Raw genomic sequence first — 19,429 nt, 5'->3', positions numbered from 1 at the left:
CCTAGTGGCTATAACATTAAAGCGACACGGATGAGAAAGGTCATTTTACACAGGTTTTTGAACTTTTTATACCCCTTATGAAAAAAATATTTTTAAAAATAATTTGGGAGATAAATATTATTAATGTGTTTGAAGTAAAACATTTTCTTTCCTGTAAATCACAAAGGTTAAGCAAATGCAGTTTTCATGAAGTATATATATCTTGTACTGGAATTTAGATTTGTACTTCCCGGACCACTGAAATGTTTGAGTTATGAAGTAGTTAGTATTTTGGCAATACATGTATATAACGAGTTTCCTCTTTCATCAGTTACACTTACTGCATTAGCTAACAGGTGTTGCTCCAAAAATGAATCCAACTTCAGGGTTTTTCTTCAAAAGAAGTTATGACAGTCTAGGAGACTGACTGTGCTTGCTGTTCCTTTCTTCATTACTCATTTGCCTCACTGGAATTTAACTGTTTATGAAGTTTAATTTGCTAGGAAGAGAAAATTTTCTTTATGTGAGATGGTCCAAGAGATCTGCTATGGGCTCTGTTGCAGCACCCCAGAAGCTGTGTGCAGGCTGAAGCCTTTGGCATGCACTTAGGAAAATATTGACTTCCTGAGGAGCTCTGCTCCAGCAGTGCCTGCAGGAATAAGCACCTCACCAGGCCATTTTCCATAAGTGAGAAGTTTAACAGTCAGTAGTACTGATGAGAGCACCTATCCAGACATCTTTGCATTATTAACAGGAGCTAGAGGAAGTCAGTGCCATGTGGCATTCTACATGTTAACATCACATGCTTCAAAATATGACGTGAATTGAGCTCAAGGCATTTCCTCCAGAATTTGTGTGAAAACAACCTCAAATATATATATATATTATTCAGAGGTGTTATTTGGATAATGTATTTTAGCTGGCTAAACTACTTGGAAAGAAAGACATCCAGAGAACCTTGCACACAGAGTGCCCATAAAGCAATTATTTCCCTAATTTCAAAATTATTTATTGAACCACTAAAAGACTGTTTCTTTCTTAGCAGCTGGACATGGCTTAGTGCTCTGAAAGCTGCATACTGGGTGATTTACACTTTATAAAGGGAAAATTTAAACAGGTGACTGGAAAGTAGACTTGCTTCTGCCATCCCACCACAGGTAAGGAAAGAGAAATTTTAACTAGAGAAATGATGGAAAAGAAGAGTAGAGTTTCCTAGGCTGTTCCTGGTGTAGTTTGTGTTTTGTTTTTGTTTGAGTTTGTTGTGGGTTTTTTTGTGTGTGTTTTTTTTTTTTTTTTTTAACAACTGAGAAAAATGCCTCACATTTAATATCAGATCAGGACCAGCAAGATTCATCCCTGCCAAATGAGGATTAAGTGTCTTTTTCAAATTCCTGTGAGCATAGAGGTGTCTCTGTAAAGCAAGTCTCCTTAGAAACTCAGCCGTTGCCCTCATTTCAACACCTAGCTATACTTAAAGCTTCACAGATGCTTTTCGAACACTCTCATATCACAGAAGCAGTGTAATCATTCCAAGGGGAGTAAAGGCATAGGTTTTTTCATCTTTTCTCCAGATGTCTTTTCCTCGTAAACATCTTAAGCCCCGAATGGAGATATACAGATAAAACATGTCCACGTTGTTATGGATGATAAAGCCAGAGCTTCTCGTGGGAGAACGAGAGGATGTCAACCTGCACAGCAGTCGATACCTTTAAGTATCAGCTGATCTGTTACCACAGATGATCGCATCTTTCTCGCAGTGAGGAAACACCAGAATCCATGGTTGTAACATTCATTGCAGAGGAGGAGGTTATGACCACATGTGTGTAGAGCTCAGTTTGAGACCACCCAGCACCTCCCACATTTAGGAGTCAAATCATATTTCTACAAGGTCTAAATAATTGGTCAAAAAAACTAACATCACATTAAATACTGAGAGTCTGGTGGAGCTGGTGGTGGAGCTGGGATTAAATGCAGGTAATTTCATTCCATTTACAACTGAGCAGCAGAGAGCTCAGAGACTCGGCAGAAATGACAAGAGAACAATTTTTTCTGTTTTTTTTTAGGCAATCGGCTCCGGGGCAGACGCGTTCTGCAGCAGAGTGGGGGATCAGACAGGCAGGGCTAATTTTTCCAACACCGAGCCCACTCGAGGGAGCCGCCACGACCCGGCAGCCCTCGCCCTCCCGAGGGAGGTGAACGAGGCGAGAAGGAGGCGTAGGCGGAGCCAGCAGCACCCCCTCCCCGGCCGTTCAAAAGCTGCCCCTAGGGAGTTCGAGTGACCTGGAGCGTGCGCTCTCCAGGAAGTCTGTACACACCCAGACCGACTGCCCACACAAAACTGCGGCAGTTCAGGTCTCCGGGTGCAGGGAGTGCCTGAGCCTGTTGCTACCACCTGTGGGGGGCAGAGAGACTGTGTGCGTGAGGTGCGAGCAGGTGGATGACCTGGTCCGCCTCATGGCAGAACTCCAGGAGGAGGTTGAGAGCTTGAGGGATATCAGGGAGTGTGAGCGGGAGATAGACTTGTGGAGCGACTCCCTGCACGGCCTGAAGGACAGGCACTGGGGTGAGACCCCCCAGATGGGGGTGGACCCCCTGCCCTGCCCTGTTGCTGTCAGGCAGAGGGAGGGGACCTAGGAGTTGAGGAGGAATGGAAACAGGTCCCTGCTCCACATCGCAGGCGATGCCCCCCCCCCACCGGCCCCACCTTCCCAGGTGCCCTTAGCAACAGATTTGAGGCCCTGGAGCTTGAGAGACTGGTAGCTGAGGAAGAGGTAGGAAGTCTACCCAGGAGGATGCCTAGGGCGAGGAAATTGATTCCACGCCTCAGGACTGCCTCCACCAGGACAGAAAGAAGGGTGATTGTTGTGGGCGACTCCCTTCTCAGGGGAACAGAGGGACCTGTTTGTCGGCCTGACCCTACCCGTAGGGAAGTCTGCTGCCTCCCTGGGGCCAGGGTCAGGGACATTGCCAGAAAGCTTCCCAACCTGGTTCGCCCCTCTGACTATTATCCTCTTTTAATAGTTCAGACTGGCAGTGATGACACTGAAGAGAGAAGCCTGAAGACCATCAAACGGGACTTTAGGGGACTGGGACGGTTAGTGGGTGGAGCAGAAGTACAGGTGGTGTTTTCGTCCGTCCCTACAGTGGCAGGGAGGGGTACAGAGAGGACACGGAAAGCCCACCTGATAAACACATGGCTCAGAGGCTGGTGCCAACACAGAAATTTTGTTTTTTCTGACCATGGGGCACTTTACTCGGCACCCGGACTGATGGCTGCAGGGGGGTTCCTATCTCTAAGGGGAAAACGGATCCTGGGCCAGGAGCTGGCAGGGCTCATTGAGAGGGCTTTAAACTAGGTAAGAGGGGGGACGGGGCTGAAACAAGGCTTGTTAGGGCTGTGCCAGGGGTAACAATGGCAAGGCTGGGAGAGAAGGCAATGGCCCAACTGAAGTGCATCTACACTAATGCACGCAGCATGGGTAGCAAACAGGGGAGCTGGAAGCCATCGTGCAGCAGGCAGGCTACGACTTGGTTGCCATCACGGAAACGTGGTGGGACCACTGTCATGACTGGATTGCTGCAGTGTCTGGCTATAGGCTCTTCAGAAGGGACAGGCAGCATGGAAGGGGTGGTGGTGTGGCTCTCTGTATCAGAGGGAGTTTTGATGTTGTGGAACTTGAGGCTGGAAATGATAAGGTGGAGTCCCTGTGGATTAGGATCAGCGGGAAGGCCAACAAGGGAAGCATCCTGATGGGGGTCTGTTATTGACAACCGAACCAGTATGAGGAGACTGATAAGGAGTTCTACAGGCAGCTGACAAAAGTTGCGAAGTCGTCAGGACTTGTTCTTGTGAGGGACTTCAACTTCCCAGATATATCCTGGAAGCACAACACAGCCCAGAGAAAGCAGTCTAGGAGGTTTCTGGAGAGCGTGGAAGATAGCTTCCTGACGCAGCTGGTTAGTGAGCCTACCAGGGGAGGTGCCCCACTAGACCTTCTCTTCACAAACAGAGAAGGACTGGTGGGAGATGTAGTGGTTGGAAACTGTCTTGGGCAGAGTGACCATGAAATGGTAGAGTTCTCCATTCTTGGAGAAGCCAGGATGGGGACCAGTAAAACTGCTGTATTGGACTTCCGGAGGGCTGACTTTGAACTGTTCAGGACACTGGTTGGCAGAGTCCCTTGGGAGGCAGTTCTGAAGGGCAGAGGAGTCCAGGAAGGCTGGGAGCTCTTCAAGAAGGAAATCTGTCCCCACGTGCCCAAAGACGAGCCGGAGGGGAAGAAGACCGGCCTGGCTGAACAGAGAATTGTGGCTTGAGCTTAGGAGGAAAAAGAGAGTTTACAATCTTTGGAAAAGAGGGTGGGCCACTCAGGAGGACTATAAGGATGTTGCGAGGCAGTGCAGGGACAAAAGTAGAAAGGCCAAAGCTCATCTGGAGCTCAATCTGGCTACTGCCGTCAAAGACAACAAAAAATGTTTTTACAAATACATCAGTGCAAAATGGAGGACTAAGGAGAATCTCCAGCCTTTACTGGATGCATGGGGGAACTTAGTTACAAAAGATGAGGAAAAGGTGGAGGTGCTTAATGGCTTCTTTGCCTCAGTCTTTAGCGGCAAAACCAGTTGCTCTCCCAGTACCCTGAACTGGTGGAAGGGGATGGGGAGCAGAATGTGGCCCTCACTATCCATGAGGAAATGGTTGGCAACCTGCTACGGCACTTGGATGTATGCAAGTCCATGGGGCCAGATGCGATCCACCCAAGGATACTGAGAGAACTGGCGGAGGAGCTGGCCAAGCCACTTACCATCATTTATCAGCAGTCCTGGCTGTCTGGGAAGGTCCCAGTCGACTGGCAGCTAGCAAACGTGACCTCCATCTACAAGAAGGGCTGGAGGACAGACCTGGGGAACTATAGGCCTGTCAGTTTGACCTCAGTGCCAGGGAAGCTCATGGAGCAGATTATCTTGAGTGTCATCATGTGGCACTTACAGGGCAAGCAGGTGATCAGGCCCAGTCAGCATGTGTTTATGAAAGGCAGGTCCTGCTTGATGAACCTGATCTCCTTCTATGACAAAGTGATGTGCTTGGTGGATGAGGGAAAGGCTGTGGATGTGGTCTACCTTGACTTCAGCAAGGCTTTTGACACCGTTTCCCACAGCATTCTCCTCAAGAAACTGGCTGCTCTTGGCTTGGACTGGCGTACGCTTCGTTGGGTTAAAAACTGGCTGGATAGCTGGGCCCAAAGAGTCGTGGTGAATGGAGTCAAATCCAGTTGGAGGCCAGTCACTAGTGGTGTCCCCCAGGGCTCGGTACTGGGGCCGGTCCTCTTTAATATCTTTATTGATGATCTGGATGAGGGCATTGAGTGCACCCTCAGTAAGTTCACAGATGACACCAAGTTAGGTGCGTGTGTTGATCTGCTCGAGGGTAGGAAGGCTCTGCAGGAGGATCTGGATAGGCTGGACTGATGGGCTGAGGTCAACTGCATGAAGTTCAACAAGGCCAAGTGCCGGGTCCTCCACCTGGGGCGCAATAACCCCAAGCAGAGCTACAGGCTGGGAGATGAGTGGTTGGAAAGCTGCCAGGCGGAGAAGAACCTGCGAGTATTGGTGGATAGTCGGCTGAATATAAACCAGCAGTGTGCTCAGGTGGCCAAGAAGGCCAATGGCATCCTGGCTTGCATAAGAAGCAGTGTGGCCAGCAGGGCTAGGGAAGTGATTGTCCCCCTGTACTCGGCTCTGGTGAGGCCGCACCTGGAGTACTGTGTTCAGTTTTGGGCCCCTCGCTACAAGAAGGACATCGAGGTGCTCAAGCGGGTCCAGAGAAGGGCGACGAAGCTGGTGAGGGGTCTGGAGAACAAGTCCTGCAAGGAGCAGCTGAGGGAGCTGGGTTTGTTCAGCCCGGAGAAAAGGAGGCTCGGGGGCGACCTTATTGCTCTTTATAAGTACATTTTTAAGGAGGCTGTAGCGAGGTGGGGGTTGGTCTATTCTCCCACATGCCTGGTGACAGGATGAGGGGGAATGGGCTTAAGTTGCACCAGGGGTGTTTTAGGTTGGATATTAGGAAGACCTTTACTGAGAAGGTTGTGAGGCATTGGAATGGGCTGCCCAGGATAGTGGTGGAGTCACCATCCCTGGAGGTCTTTAAAAGACGTTTAGATGTTGAGCTTAGCGATATGGTTTAGTGGAGGACTTGTTAGTGTTATGTCAGAAGTTGGACTCTATGATCTTGAGGTCTCTTCCAACCTAGACAATTCTGTGGTTCTGCTCCTTTGCTGACTGTTGAATAGTGCCCATGGCCAGCCTTTGGGTGACAGCACTGTCACAGCTCAGAGGGCTGCAGCTAGAAAAGAGCCACCACTATCTAGTTAACAAACATCTAGTAGCAAAAGAGCAGCACTGAAAAAAAAAAGTATGCCTCTCTTGCCCTAATCACCTCGCAAAGCCTAAGCTCGGAACCTAGTAATAACATAGTCTTCAAATGTTGTCAACAGCTTTGAGAGATAATTTAAGTTAAAATGGTTAAGTGTCAAATGCTTGAAACTGATCGAACTGCTATGTTAAATGCTTAATTTCTAAAAAAAAAATTAAGCAACTTGTTTTCCCCAGCTGTTGTGCATTATGAAAACACACAGAAATGAGTCTGAGACTCACCAAACACACTATGTGACATTTTGTAAAAAGTCAGTTATGTAGCAGCAAACCGCATAGGAGTGTAGTAAATGGACAACTACTTTTTTTTTTTTTTTTTTTTTTTTTTTGTACAGCGGAAGCCAGTAATTAGGCTGTTCTCATAGTAAAAATGCTATTTTAAAAATAGTGCTTCTGTTGTGTAATTAAATGTGTCTTGAAGTGTCCAATACTGATGTTAACATCTCCTGGAACAAGTAGTTTACTCTCACCCCTCCAAAGCCTTTGCCTCCAATGTCACACTGTCAATAACTTGCAGTCTTCTGGAACAGAAATATTTGCAAATAATTTGCAAGTTGTAACTGATCAGTCACTAATCAATTCAAGTCATAGTGTTTCATTTTGCAATTTGATCACGAGACATTCTGTTGTACAATTTGGTATTTTTAGGTTGTAAAATAACCCCAAGTTTGTTTCTCAGGAGAGTCCTTATTCACTCAAAAATAGAACAAGTTTATAGCACTTACTTGAAACATGTTTTAAATCCCTCTAGAGGAATAGTTTTTGTTTTGGGTCAACATCTCTGGAGAAAAATAAAAATTCAGCTTACTGTGATTCTCTAAGTATTAAAATGAGCAATTTCAGAAACAAACTCTTCCTTAGAGAAACTGATATCCTATGTTTTCTCTTAAACCTTGGAGAAACTCTATTTCTGCCTAATGAATTTTTCAGTGTGAATTTCGCTTGTAAATAAGATGAAGGATTAGTGCGTAAACTCCTCTGAAAAGTTAGCCTGCAGCAAGAGATAAACAGGTTACAGTAGGCATCAGTACATACGAACCAATGCTTTATCTCAATCCTGAAACCACAGTTTTAAGTTTTCACTAAAATGACCTATAGATATAATCAGTTTACGATAAATAACATTTTCTGTTGTTAAAATTGACAAAAACAACAGGGAAGACAAAACATAGCAGTGTTTGACTAGAGAACTAGGTAAGACTCAATATTACTAGGGGACTGATGGACTTATCTAGATAGTGGTGTTCTGGTAGTCTTCTGTTGCAGTTTCTGATGTTTGCATGCGTATACATAAGACTACACAGCTGAAACAAGGCTAAAGGCCTTATTTACGTGCCTGTGAGACATTGTGCTTGCTGACAGCTTCTGACAGACTTTGTAAAATGGTTTCACTTCATGGGACTCCATAGAATTTAATGGTGAAACTGATGCCACTTCTGTAAATATACAGCTGTCATAAATAATTCTGCACTTCTCTGAGACAAGTTTGAGGAGGAAGTCTTAAACGTTGTTACAAACACATTTACCTAGGAACAGCACTAGACATCCATTTAACAATTTCACCTATGAACTCCTCTTGAGCTGGCACATCTGGCTTTACAAGCCAAGGTAGGCTTTAAAGAGCGTGCAGCTTTAACTGCAGCAAGAAATCCTATTCCTATTGACTTCCACAGAAGATTTAGGTCAACTCTGAACTTCCTCCCTTTCCATGAAATTCTGCTGCGTGAAACTGTACAATAGAAAAAAAAAAATAGAGGGTTTCTTGTAGAAGCCAGATGGACCACAGATGGGATGTGGTACTGAACCAGCAGCAAATCAGGTGCTGAATGAAGCTCAGCTTTATTAGAGTCACTGGCTATGAATTACAGCTGGATAGGAATTACGTACTTGCAGTGAAATGAAAGAATATGGAGCCTTTGGTTACTCTGTGCATCTGCTCAAACAGTTGAATTTTCTGACTATCTACAAGAAAACTGAAAAAAAAAATAAAGCATTGCACACACAAGGTGCCAGTATATGAATGTTCAGAAGGTAGTCTAGCTTTTGACTTTAGATAGTTCAGAAGAATTTTGATTACTTAAATTAATTGAAAAGTATGTAAAGGAAGCAGCACAGAAACCTAAACTGGTAAACTACGTATTGAAACCTAACATTAGCAGTACAATTCTTAGGGTGGGTACATGAAGATGAGAGATAGTTTATGGCTGAAGAACTGGAGAAGAACATGCATCTCCAGCAGTGACAGAGGTAGGACACTGAAACCACTGCAATAGAGATGCTAACCACAGATGACAGAAGCTCAGAAGCTGAGGGATTTCCCACTACCAACAATGCAAGTCAGTAGCCCTTAAGGGGAACCACAACACTATGTCATGGAGCAGGCCTCGCCTGGAAAGGTGAGGAAAACTACAGCCTCCCAGACTTCTGAGTCCGTCCAGACTTTTAAGCGTATGACACAAAATATGTCCTGAAGAAAATCCTTTGTAACAGGGCTGTATGCTTAATGCTTGTGTGCACGTGTAGTAATCATTGCAGTCGGGAAAAACAACTGAGTAGGTCTCTTAGTGAAGACCTAGACTGTATTTTACCAACATTTCGTTCCACACTTTTGATTCAAAGATCGAAGCCAAAATTCCTTTAAGTGGTATATTCTTTATTGCAGCGCTGGATGCACGGGGGATCTCTCCACCTATCGTGCATACCCAGAGCGGAAAGCAGTCTTGAATTTATACGATCAATCTATCAATATTCTACAAGCGCCTATACATATGCATTACCTATCCCCGCCTTCCCTCGCTTCTCATGCTAATTAGCCTTTTGGCACCTTGCGCCTGCGTAGAGCCTTCCAACAATTGTGGGCAGGGGTCTTTGGGACGTGGGCAGGGGTCTCTGGGAGGAAGACCCCGAGTCTTCCTCACAGTGTACTTTTCACCTTTGGTCAGGAATCTGCTGAATTGGCACGTTTCTTAATTGCGAGAGCTGGTTGTTGCCAATTCTTCCGTTTGTTGTATCTTTATAATGAATTCCAATGTCCAGTTTTGAGATTTATAGTCCTTACATTTGTTTCTCTGTCCGTCTGCCGCTTCCTTATCATGAGTTCCAGTGTCTTGTTTCGAGATATACAGTCCATGTCTGGGGATTGTCCTTGCCTCCCCAATACCTCCTTAATCAATCCCCCCTTTTCTTTTCCCATGCAAATTCTTTTGCATCAGATACTTTCATTATATACAGTAACACAACAAAGCAGGCATCTAAACAACATGCACACAAATATTCCTAACACTACTAATGTGATTAGAGCAATGAACACTTGTTTCAACCATTGGAAGTTGGGCAACCAGGAGGTTAACTTATTCCATATTTCACTAAAACTCCATGAAAGATCATCTTTACTGATCTCAGGTAGGACCCTTGTCTGCTTCCATATTTCTTCCAGGTCGGTAGAGATCCTTCCACTCTGATCTACATACATACAACAACTTGTATTTATTACTGTACAGACTCCCCCTTGAGCGGCCAGTAACAAGTCTAGGGCCATCCGATTTTGTAATACTACCTGTGATAAACTAGATATCTCTTCTTGTTGAGCCTTTATAGCATCCAGAGTTTTGTTTTCTAACTTCTCTATAATTGCAGAAATATTAACTATTGCCTTTTCCAATTCACTCACTCCTAACCATGTGATAAACCATCGAACAAAACTATGAAAAGCGGTGTGTCTCTTTATCAATGGATTGTTAATTTTTGTCTGATTCTCCAGATATGATTTCTCAAGTAACCTCGAGGCACTACATCATGTACTGTCATACTGGGGACTACTGCTCCAAGATCCAGTTCTCGGGCAAGACCTTACGGGCTGTATCATTGCATAGCCAATACCACCCTTTTCCTTCTGGAACTGGCCAGCTGGTTGAATTTGCCCAACTGCTAGTTGTACTAATATCAATTGTTTGATTACAAGATGTCTGATTTCCCACATAAGTAGTACCCGTATTTATACAATCCTGTTTTCCCATACCCTTAGGCGGGTTACACCTTTGTACACATACATAGTAAGATTCCAATGGCACAAAGCTACTAACTTCTAGTTCCAAAACTTCTTCATATTTTTTTGACCCCAAGATGTGTTTTCCCACAAATTAGTCCAAGATAAGTTTGCAGGCAAGGGAATCCCAATTAACGATATACCCTTATTCCCATGCTCTGGCAGATGGGTGCATACCCAACAGTTCGTCTTATTAATCACTTGAGATACAGTTTGTATTAAGGTCAGGTGTAAGTTCTTGTCCCAAGTTGCCCATCCCAAATCTGACAACCACACCCCCACAATCATTAGGATCTGGAAAAACGCAATTTTGCTGGTCCAATTGGGGTCGTGGTCCATATCCTCGCCAGGGCCTTCTTCACCCTTGAATCGTGGATCCAAGCTGCTTGCTCCTTAATCTTAATGGCGGTGTGTGTTGTCAGTAATACCTGGTATGGTCCCGTCCACTTTCCTTCCGTTTTTCCTCTAGGGGTTGTCCTGAAAAAGTCTTTACATATATATATAATCCCTGAGCTTAAAAGGGTGGATTGGTTGATCCAATCGTCTAGCCCAGGTCCTGAGAACAAATTTATGTACTTTATTTAATTATTTCTGAAGTTCAGTTATATATGCATATAAATATTCTAATCCTAACTGCGTTCGATCCTCTCCACTAAATAGAAATGGATACGGCCTTCCATGTAAGATTTCAAAGGGACTCAAATTCCCTTTTATTCTAGGTTTAACTCAAATTCTAAGTAATGCTAAAGGGAGGGATTGAGGTCATGACAAATTAGATTCTTGTCCGATTTTAGCTATTTGTTGTTTAATTAAATGTTTCATTTTTTCTACCTGTCCACTTGCCTGCGGTCTATAAAGAGTATGCAGTTGTCTTTAGAATATCTTTAGAATCTTACTTAACTGTTGTACCACTTGCACACAAAAATGTGAAACTCTATCAGAAGACATGGCTACTAGAATCCCAAAGCATGGTATTATTTCATTTAACAAGACTTTAACCACTTCTTCTTGCTTTGTTTGTTCGACAGGGAAAGGCTTCAGGCCTTCCTGAAATCATGTCAGTCAGAACCAGTAAATAACAATACCCCCCTTTTCTAGGGAGTTCGGAAAAATCAATTTGCCACAGTTGCCCCGAATAATTTCCTTTACTGATTATTCCGAATTTTATTCTATTCTTGGTATTGGGGTTATTGTGTAAGCAAATGCTACATTGTTGAGTTACTTGTTTTATTGTTGTATATAAATTTTGTTCCACTAATATCTGACTCAGGCTCTTATGCAGTGTGCCAGCTCCCCAATGTGTTTTATTGTGTTCTGTAAGAACTATGAGCCATGTCAAATTAGAGGGTATTATTATGTGGTTATCTTTTAAATATACTCGTCCATCTGGTTTCATTTTACCTTTCAAATCTTCAATTAATTTTAAGTCTTCTTTTGTATAATTTGGATATAGTTTGGATTTTACCATCTGGTATCAAAGACAATGCCTTCACCTCAGTTATTTCAGCTGCCCGCTTAGCCTTTGCCAATCGATTTCCAATTTCAAAATCAGTGTTCCCCTTTTGGTGTCCCTGACAATGCATGATAGCTACCTTTTCTGGTTGTTTTACAGCCTCTAACAATTTTAAAATTTCTTCTTTCCAAATTGCTCCATGAGCATGTACCATGCCGAATGTATATTTAGGATCTGTCCAAATATTTATTTTCCTTCCTGCTGCTAGTTCCAGTGCTCGCATAAGAGCAATTGTCTCTGCTTTCTGGGTGGACGTCCCAGGGGGTAATGGTTTGGACTTGATTACCTGTTGAGTGGTTGTAATGGCGTACCCTGCCTTACGTTGTCCTTGTTTCACAAAGCTGCTTCCATCAGTATACCAAGATTCGTCAGCATCTTCTAAAAGTTCTTCCTTAAGATCGGGTCGATTAGAATACACAGTCTCCATTGTTTCTATACAATCATGGGTTATGGGTTGATCCAGAGTTCCACTAAGGAAAGAAGCTGGATTTACGATGTTAATGACCACAATTCCCACATCATCTTGTTCTACTAATATTGCTTGATATTTTAAAATCATCAATTCTTGTTTAAGTTGTTTAAAGACTTTTTGTGCTTCTCCAGTCCAGACTAACTTTGACTGGTTAATCTTTATCAATTCACATAGAGGCTTTACCAATCGTCCATAATTATAAATCCAAAGGCGACACCAACCTGTCATTCCTAAAAAGGTTTGTAGCTCCTTTACCGTTTGAGGTTCTGGAGTCCGGCAAATGACTTCCTTATGTTCAGTTCCTAGTTCTCGTTGTCCTCCCGAACTTTCAAATCCCAGATAGGTCACACTTTGTTGAGCCAGCTGGACTTTCTGTCAAGAGACTTGATATCCATTTTAAACCCAGAAAATTAAGAAAACTTATAGTCCATTGAATACAGCTCCCTTTAGTCTCGGTAGCTATTAAGAGATCATCTACATATTGTAACAAAGCACCTTCAGTGTCTGGAGGCATCCATGTTTCGAGTTCCCTTGCTAATTGGTTTCCAAAAATAGTGGGGCTATTCTTGAATCCTTGAGGTAGTAATGTCCACGTAAGCTGCGTCTTTCTGCCTGAATTGGGATTTTCCCATTCAAAGGCAAATAGGTTTTGGCTTTCTGTGGCTAAGCCTAGGCAGAAGAAGGCGTCTTTTAAATCCAGTACGGTAAACCAGACTTGACTATTCTTTAATTTAGTCGGCAAAGTATAAGGGTTTGCCACTACTGGATGTATATCCTCAGTGATTTTACTTATGGCCCTCAAATCCTGAACTAACCTATAGCTTTTTCATCTGCCTTTTTAATTGGCAATATGGGTGTATTGTATTCTGATTCACATTCAATCAATAATCCATACTGTAAAAATTTATCAATTATCTCTTTAATTCCTTTCCTATCTTCTATCCTCAAAGGATATTACTTAACCTTAACGGGTTTCTCTCCTGGCTTTAATTTAATAATTATTAAGGTCACATTTTTAGCTCTTCCAGGGACTTCGGTAGCCCAAACTCCTGGACATATTGATCTGTGATCTCTAAAGGTATTTCACTTTTAGGGTCAGTTTGTATTAGTGCCAAGCTTAACACATTTATTAGTTGTTCTTCTCCTATTCTTAATTTCATTTTCCCTTTTTCAACGACAGTTTCTGCTCCTAATTGCTCTAATAAATCTCTACCTAAGGGTGCCCATGAGGAGTTAGGCGTATATAAAAATCTGTGTATGCCCCATTGTTTCCCTAACTTGTACTTCAAAGGTTCACAAAAATAAGCCTTTTCGGTTACACCTTGTCCTGGTTTCAGTTAGGACAGAGTTAATTTTCTTCCTAGTAGCTGGTAGAATGCTACGTTTTGGCTTAGGATGAGAAGAGTGTTGATAACACCCTGATGTTTTAATTGTTGCAGAGCAGTGCTTATACCAAGCCAAGGACATCTCAGCTTCTTGCTCTGTCCTGCCAACAGGCAGGCTGGGGTTGCAGTAAGAGCTGGGAAGGGACAGACCCAGGACAGGTGACCCAAACTAGCCAAAGGGGTATTCCATACCATCTGACGTCATGCTAAACAATACATAGGGGTGGCTAGCCGGGGGGGAGGGGGCCGGACTGCTCTCGGGGTTAGGCTGGGCATTGGTCAGCGGGTGGTGAGCAATTGCATTGTGCATCACTCGTTTGTACACATTATTAGTAGTGGTACTATTATCATCATTGTATTATTACTATTATTATTATTATTATTATTTTGTCTTATTAAACTGTCTTTATCTCAACTCACGGGCTTCACTTTCCATTTCTCTCCCCCGTCCCAGAGAGGGAGGGGGAGGGGGAGCGAACGGCTGCGTGGTGTTTAGCTGCCAGCCGGGTTAAACCACAACACACCTTTTACCCTAACATAATAATTCTGTGAAGGCATTAATGCTTGATTTAGAACTGAATACGTTGCCCCATCTCAATAAGAAATTTCACTTCCATTCCTCCCCTAGCTTCATTATAATCAGTGGAGGATCCGCTAGGGTAGATTCCCCAGGTCCCCGTTATTCCTGTTGAAATCAGGGACCAATGATTACCCTAGAAAAAGGCTAGTCAATTTGTCCTCCGAAGCCAGGTCCAAACCGTTTTGTTTTATTTATTTATTTATTTATTTTCATTACATTTCAGAGTTGGTCCAAAAATTCCATAGGGGTTTCTTTTAGACCTTGTTGGAAGCATATTCTCAATTCCCAATTCATCCAGATTTTAGTATTTACTTAGCCGTTCATAATTTTAGGGATGATTAGGGTCTCAGTGGGGTCGGTCAGGGGAATGCAGTTGTCCACAGTTCCCTGAGCGGTCCCATCGGTAATCTGAGCTCGCACATGAACTCAGGTTGTTTTAAGAGTTAACTGCTTTTCTGTTTCCATAACAACTCTCTCTCTCGGACCCATCATGATCCCTTTGCCCCAAAGGGCTAACACCCACGATTTTAAGATCTCTGCCTAGAGCAGAGGCAGAACTATTAACATTCCTACATCCTCTTTCCCTGCTCATTCAACTTCAAACACCTTTAACACTTTCAACAACCCTTATAACACTTCCTTTATCTTTCTCCAGCCTGTACTTCTCTAATGCCAACATCAAAGGCTCAGTCAGGGGCCAACTTAATTCCGTACCTTTTCCCACCAAGATGCTGAAACAACATCAGTATACAACATTTCATCCTATTCTCCTTCTCAAAACCAACATTAACTGTAGCAAAACATTAGAGTTTAAAGTTCCATTTAGGGGCCACTTTTCTCCACATTCCAGCTTATAAAGCGGCCACCATTGATTACAATATTTTATCAATATTTTCCTGTTCACACTTCCACCGGCAGATCCTCCAATATCCTTCCAGTGACTCAAAACACATCCTAACGCACTTTTCTTTAAAATTTCACTGCTTGTGTGCCCCCCCATTTTCCAGTTCACACTTTCAGAATACACATATCACTTACAAAAATGTATCACAAAAACGTATCACTCACAAAATTACAGGCACGCAATATCTTTCAGTAGCGATGCCACAAAGCTACTATTACCAGCAATATTGCTAAAATCACAATAACAATAGTCAGAGTCAAATTCCACATGCGATAAGTCAGAAAACCGAACTGTGTAACACCGTAACGATATCTCTCTTATAACAATGCCACGAACCTACTATTACCACCAGAAAAATAGCCAAAATCACAGTAACAATAACCAGAGTTAAATACCATACTCCATGAGTCAGAAAACCGAAATAGACAACACAATTCCAGATGGACCTGAAAGCGAGCTCCTTCCTTAAGGTCCCCAAACTTATACTTATGGTGCTAACCACAAAGTATATACCAAACACTGCCTCGCAGAAGATCACCTTCTGACTTACAGACAGCTCCAGACGACCGGTCTACCAGAAAACCAAACCAGAATAAAGAATATACTCACTTACAATGATGGGGTCCTTGTCTGCCTCCGCAGTGATCCGGTGAGTCGAGGAGTCCCTCCGGGAAATCCCGGGGGTACCCTAGGGAGTCCTGTCCCCAGCGGGTCCTGCGGACCGGCAGAGAGGTAGTCCCATCTGGGGTGCCAGATTGATTCAAAGATCGAAGCCGAAATTCCTTTAAGTGGTATATTCTTTATTGCAGCGCTGGATGCACGGGGGATCTCTCCACCTATCGTGCATACCCAGAGCGGAAAGCAGTCTTGAATTTATACGATCAATCTATCAATATTCTACAAGCGCCTATACATATGCATTACCTATCCCCGCCTTCCCTCGCTTCTCATGCTAATTAGCCTTTTGGCACCTTGCGCCTGCGTAGAGCCTTCCAACAATTGTGGGCAGGGGTCTCTGGGAGGAAGACCCCGAGTCTTCCTCACAGTGTACTTTTCACCTTTGGTCAGGAATCTGCTGAATTGGCACGTTTCTTAATTGCGAGAGCTGGTTGTTGCCAATTCTTCCGTTTGTTGTATCTTTATAATGAATTCCAATGTCCAGTTTTGAGATTTATAGTCCTTACATTTGTTTCTCTGTCCGTCTGCCGCTTCCTTATCATGAGTTCCAGTGTCTTGTTTCGAGATATACAGTCCATGTCTGGGGATTGTCCTTGCCTCCCCAATGCCTCCCCAATACCTCCTTAATCAATATACAGTCCATGTCTGGGGATTGTCCTTGCCTCCCCAATGCCTCTCCAATACCTCCTTAACCACTTTCTACAACACTTGTCTAAGTGTGATGAGAAGTGGATTAGTTAACAAAAAACAAACAAAAAAAAACCCACCCACAAAAAAAAACCCACCCACGTTTTCTGCCTTCCTGCACCTCCCAGCTGAAGATCTCAGTTGGGAGAGCTGAGGCAAAGAAGGGTGCCTCAGCGCCATCTTCTGGGGACTGAGCTGTTGTAGGGAAGACACGAGTTCAGCAGGCCTGCAGATGTGCACACCCACCCAAGCAGGCCCGTTTTTTCTTGATTTTGGTTCTTTCACAGCACTAGTCAAGTTGCAAGAACATTCAAGTACTTGCATATTATAGAAAACTATCCTGTTACTGAAGAAACACCCCCGAAATACTCTGCTTCTCACAGAAACGAGCAGAAAATAAATCCATGCTCTAAATACTAGAAAGTTACCCTCATTTTAGTGAGCTGTCTGATCACATTGCCACTGCTCCTCCCTGTTTTCTTTTGCCAAAGGAAAGCCTGAAATGTATGAAGTAGTGCCTTCCAGTAGTATTAGCATTCCAGAAGCCTTTGCTATGACCATAATCAGGGTGCCATGAAGAGGAAGAAAAAAAAAAAAAACAGTTCACCCCCAAATTAGCCAGAGGTAAACAAGGAATAGTCTTTTCAAGATGTAACTTATCCATTGGAAAAATTATACAGCCTGATACAACTGTAACACATTATTTTTCTGGGAATTCCTTATAGCATGACATGCTTTAAAGAAACTATTCAGTGACAGACATGTTTAGGAACACTTATTAAAACAAACTGCTTGATCAATTGTTGGAAGTTTAGTCTTTATGAAAAGGATTTTTGTTGCTGTTGGTTTGTGTGTTGTTTTTTTTGTTGTTTTTTTTTTTTCTTTTTTTCCCAGCCAGTATCACCTATTACTTCACAGTGTAGCATCACTTGCTGTGTGAACACATTTTGTAACACGCACTTAATGACTGAATACTGTAACAGCTCCTTTGCAACCTTTGAAAGTGATTTTTCAAAGGAGCTGTATGCTGACAGGTGATTTAAAGCAGCTCCAGCTTGCTGCTATCCAAATAAGAATGGCATTTCACTACCTTCAATTTTAAAACCAGATTGAGAGACAATAGCATGCCTGTACAAAGCACTTAGCAGAACTCTGGTGTTAGATCAGAAATTGAAATGTTTCATGCTACATAAGTTTCCTTCTTCGTATGGGAAACAACAAAAAGTGAGGCTAAGTTTGTTACTGAAGTTATAGTCATCTAAGTTCATTCTTTCCTGGGAAAAGGAAACTTCATTTTAAGTATCAGAATTTCTCAATATATGAAAACAATCAATACCAAGCTACATGGTCTTATTTCAGATAGTTCCAGCAACTAGGTCTCCTCAAATTTGGAAAGAATAAGGGAAGTTACTGTTGCTACCCCAAGAGACTTTCCTTTGTGAGATTTTAGTTCTCTTAGGATATCAGTATTGATATCCTAAACTGCTTGACCCAGTTTTGTAGTTAGGTCTTATTCTCCTCTTCAGCCAGTGATGCACAAGCGGTACATACATCAGAGAACACCACTGGGTTATGCCTTCCTGCAGATGGAAAGTTCACGAGACTTAAATATCAGGTGTCTTCTCTTTACGCCAAGCCAAACAATGAAGTTGATAAGAAAGTTTAGAATAAATGAGGAGGTATATTCATGCTCAGCTTTTACCTACCTACAGCATTTATCAGCAAAAGTCAGAAGACAAAGGAAGGTGATGTTCTAAAACACCTTTGTGCTTGGTCCCCCAGAAAAGGAGCTGAAAGGAGGACAACATCAAGCTAACTGTAAGCCTGGCCAAGAAAAGGCATTTTCTGTTACTTCCAAAGAATTTAAAGTGAACATATTATATCACCAAACAAGTGCTTTCCTAGTGTTTTGTTTTTAACATCACATTTTGACAGTCACATTCTTCCTACTCAGGAGGGAACTTTTATTCCTGACATGGACAATGGAGTACACAGAGCATGATTCATTTTCTAGGCTAACATATAGGCTCAACCTTCAAGAGTTGTAGGAAGTAAGCACAAAAATCACAATCCCTTGACCAAAGCAAAGGAAATGTGTTAACTCTGCAAATATTAGAAATTTTTAATTATGAAGTATGATAACCACACCTGAATTAAATTATGAATTTAATTCAGTGCAGTTTCTACAATTACAGAGGCTATCCTAGCAACCAAATACCCTGGAATAAGTGAAATAGACAAATACCAAAATTGTGTAAGTACAGGTACTCTAATGTACAGTACTCGGCAATTGTATTAAAAACATCTATTCAAATGGCTTTCTGAAAGAACAGCTTACTTTCTGGAAAAAATATGGTTTCCAGATAGCTCAGCAACACTGTTGAGCTTCTAATACTAAGTATGAGAATTTAGAAAAGTTGACAATGCAGATGGTGAAATACAGTAGAATTCCTGTAGGTCATAGTAGCTTGACTTAGTTAATAGAATCTGTATTCTAGTTAGATGCACAAATGACTAAATTGCAATTAACACAGCAATTAATTGAAATAAAGTTCTCACTTGCTTTTTTTTTTTTAACCCACAAAAGCTAAAAGCATTAAGGATTTGAAACTATGAAACTTCAAATTTGGTAGGGAGAAGAACAAACATTACCAATCAGCAATTTCAGAGATGTCAAGTGGCTGAAGGTATTTCTACTACTTCCCCATACATCTCAGTCAATAAAGAAATCATACATCCAAAAATCAAGTGATG

At 42.7% G+C, this 19,429-nt stretch overlaps 2 long non-coding RNA genes across 4 annotated transcripts in view; one reads left to right on the top strand and one right to left on the bottom strand.

The window, feature by feature from the left end:
- Window positions 1-19,429, top strand: part of LOC119714875 (uncharacterized) — a 101,769-nt gene that overhangs the window by 72,079 nt on the left and 10,261 nt on the right. The window contains exon 5 of one of the 3 annotated variants that reach the window (XR_005262119.2): window positions 18,388-18,493. The exons of 1 other annotated variant lie outside the window; for it this stretch is intronic. This is a non-coding gene — a long non-coding RNA (uncharacterized lncRNA). Of the gene's footprint in view, window positions 1-18,387; window positions 19,262-19,429 lie in introns of those variants that run through there. One more of the 3 variants, XR_011810051.1, reaches the window with a different exon arrangement.
- LOC140002739 (uncharacterized) lies at window positions 9,044-18,390 on the bottom strand. The gene is made up of 2 exons (XR_011810062.1): window positions 16,673-18,390; window positions 9,044-16,607 (listed from the first exon to the last, which is right to left on the bottom strand). It is a non-coding gene; the product is annotated as an uncharacterized lncRNA (long non-coding RNA).

Source organism: Anas platyrhynchos, chromosome 6, assembly GCF_047663525.1.
Source record: "Anas platyrhynchos isolate ZD024472 breed Pekin duck chromosome 6, IASCAAS_PekinDuck_T2T, whole genome shotgun sequence".
Taxonomy (NCBI): Eukaryota; Metazoa; Chordata; class Aves; order Anseriformes; family Anatidae; genus Anas; species Anas platyrhynchos.
This window is presented reverse-complemented; position numbering and strand designations above follow the sequence as displayed.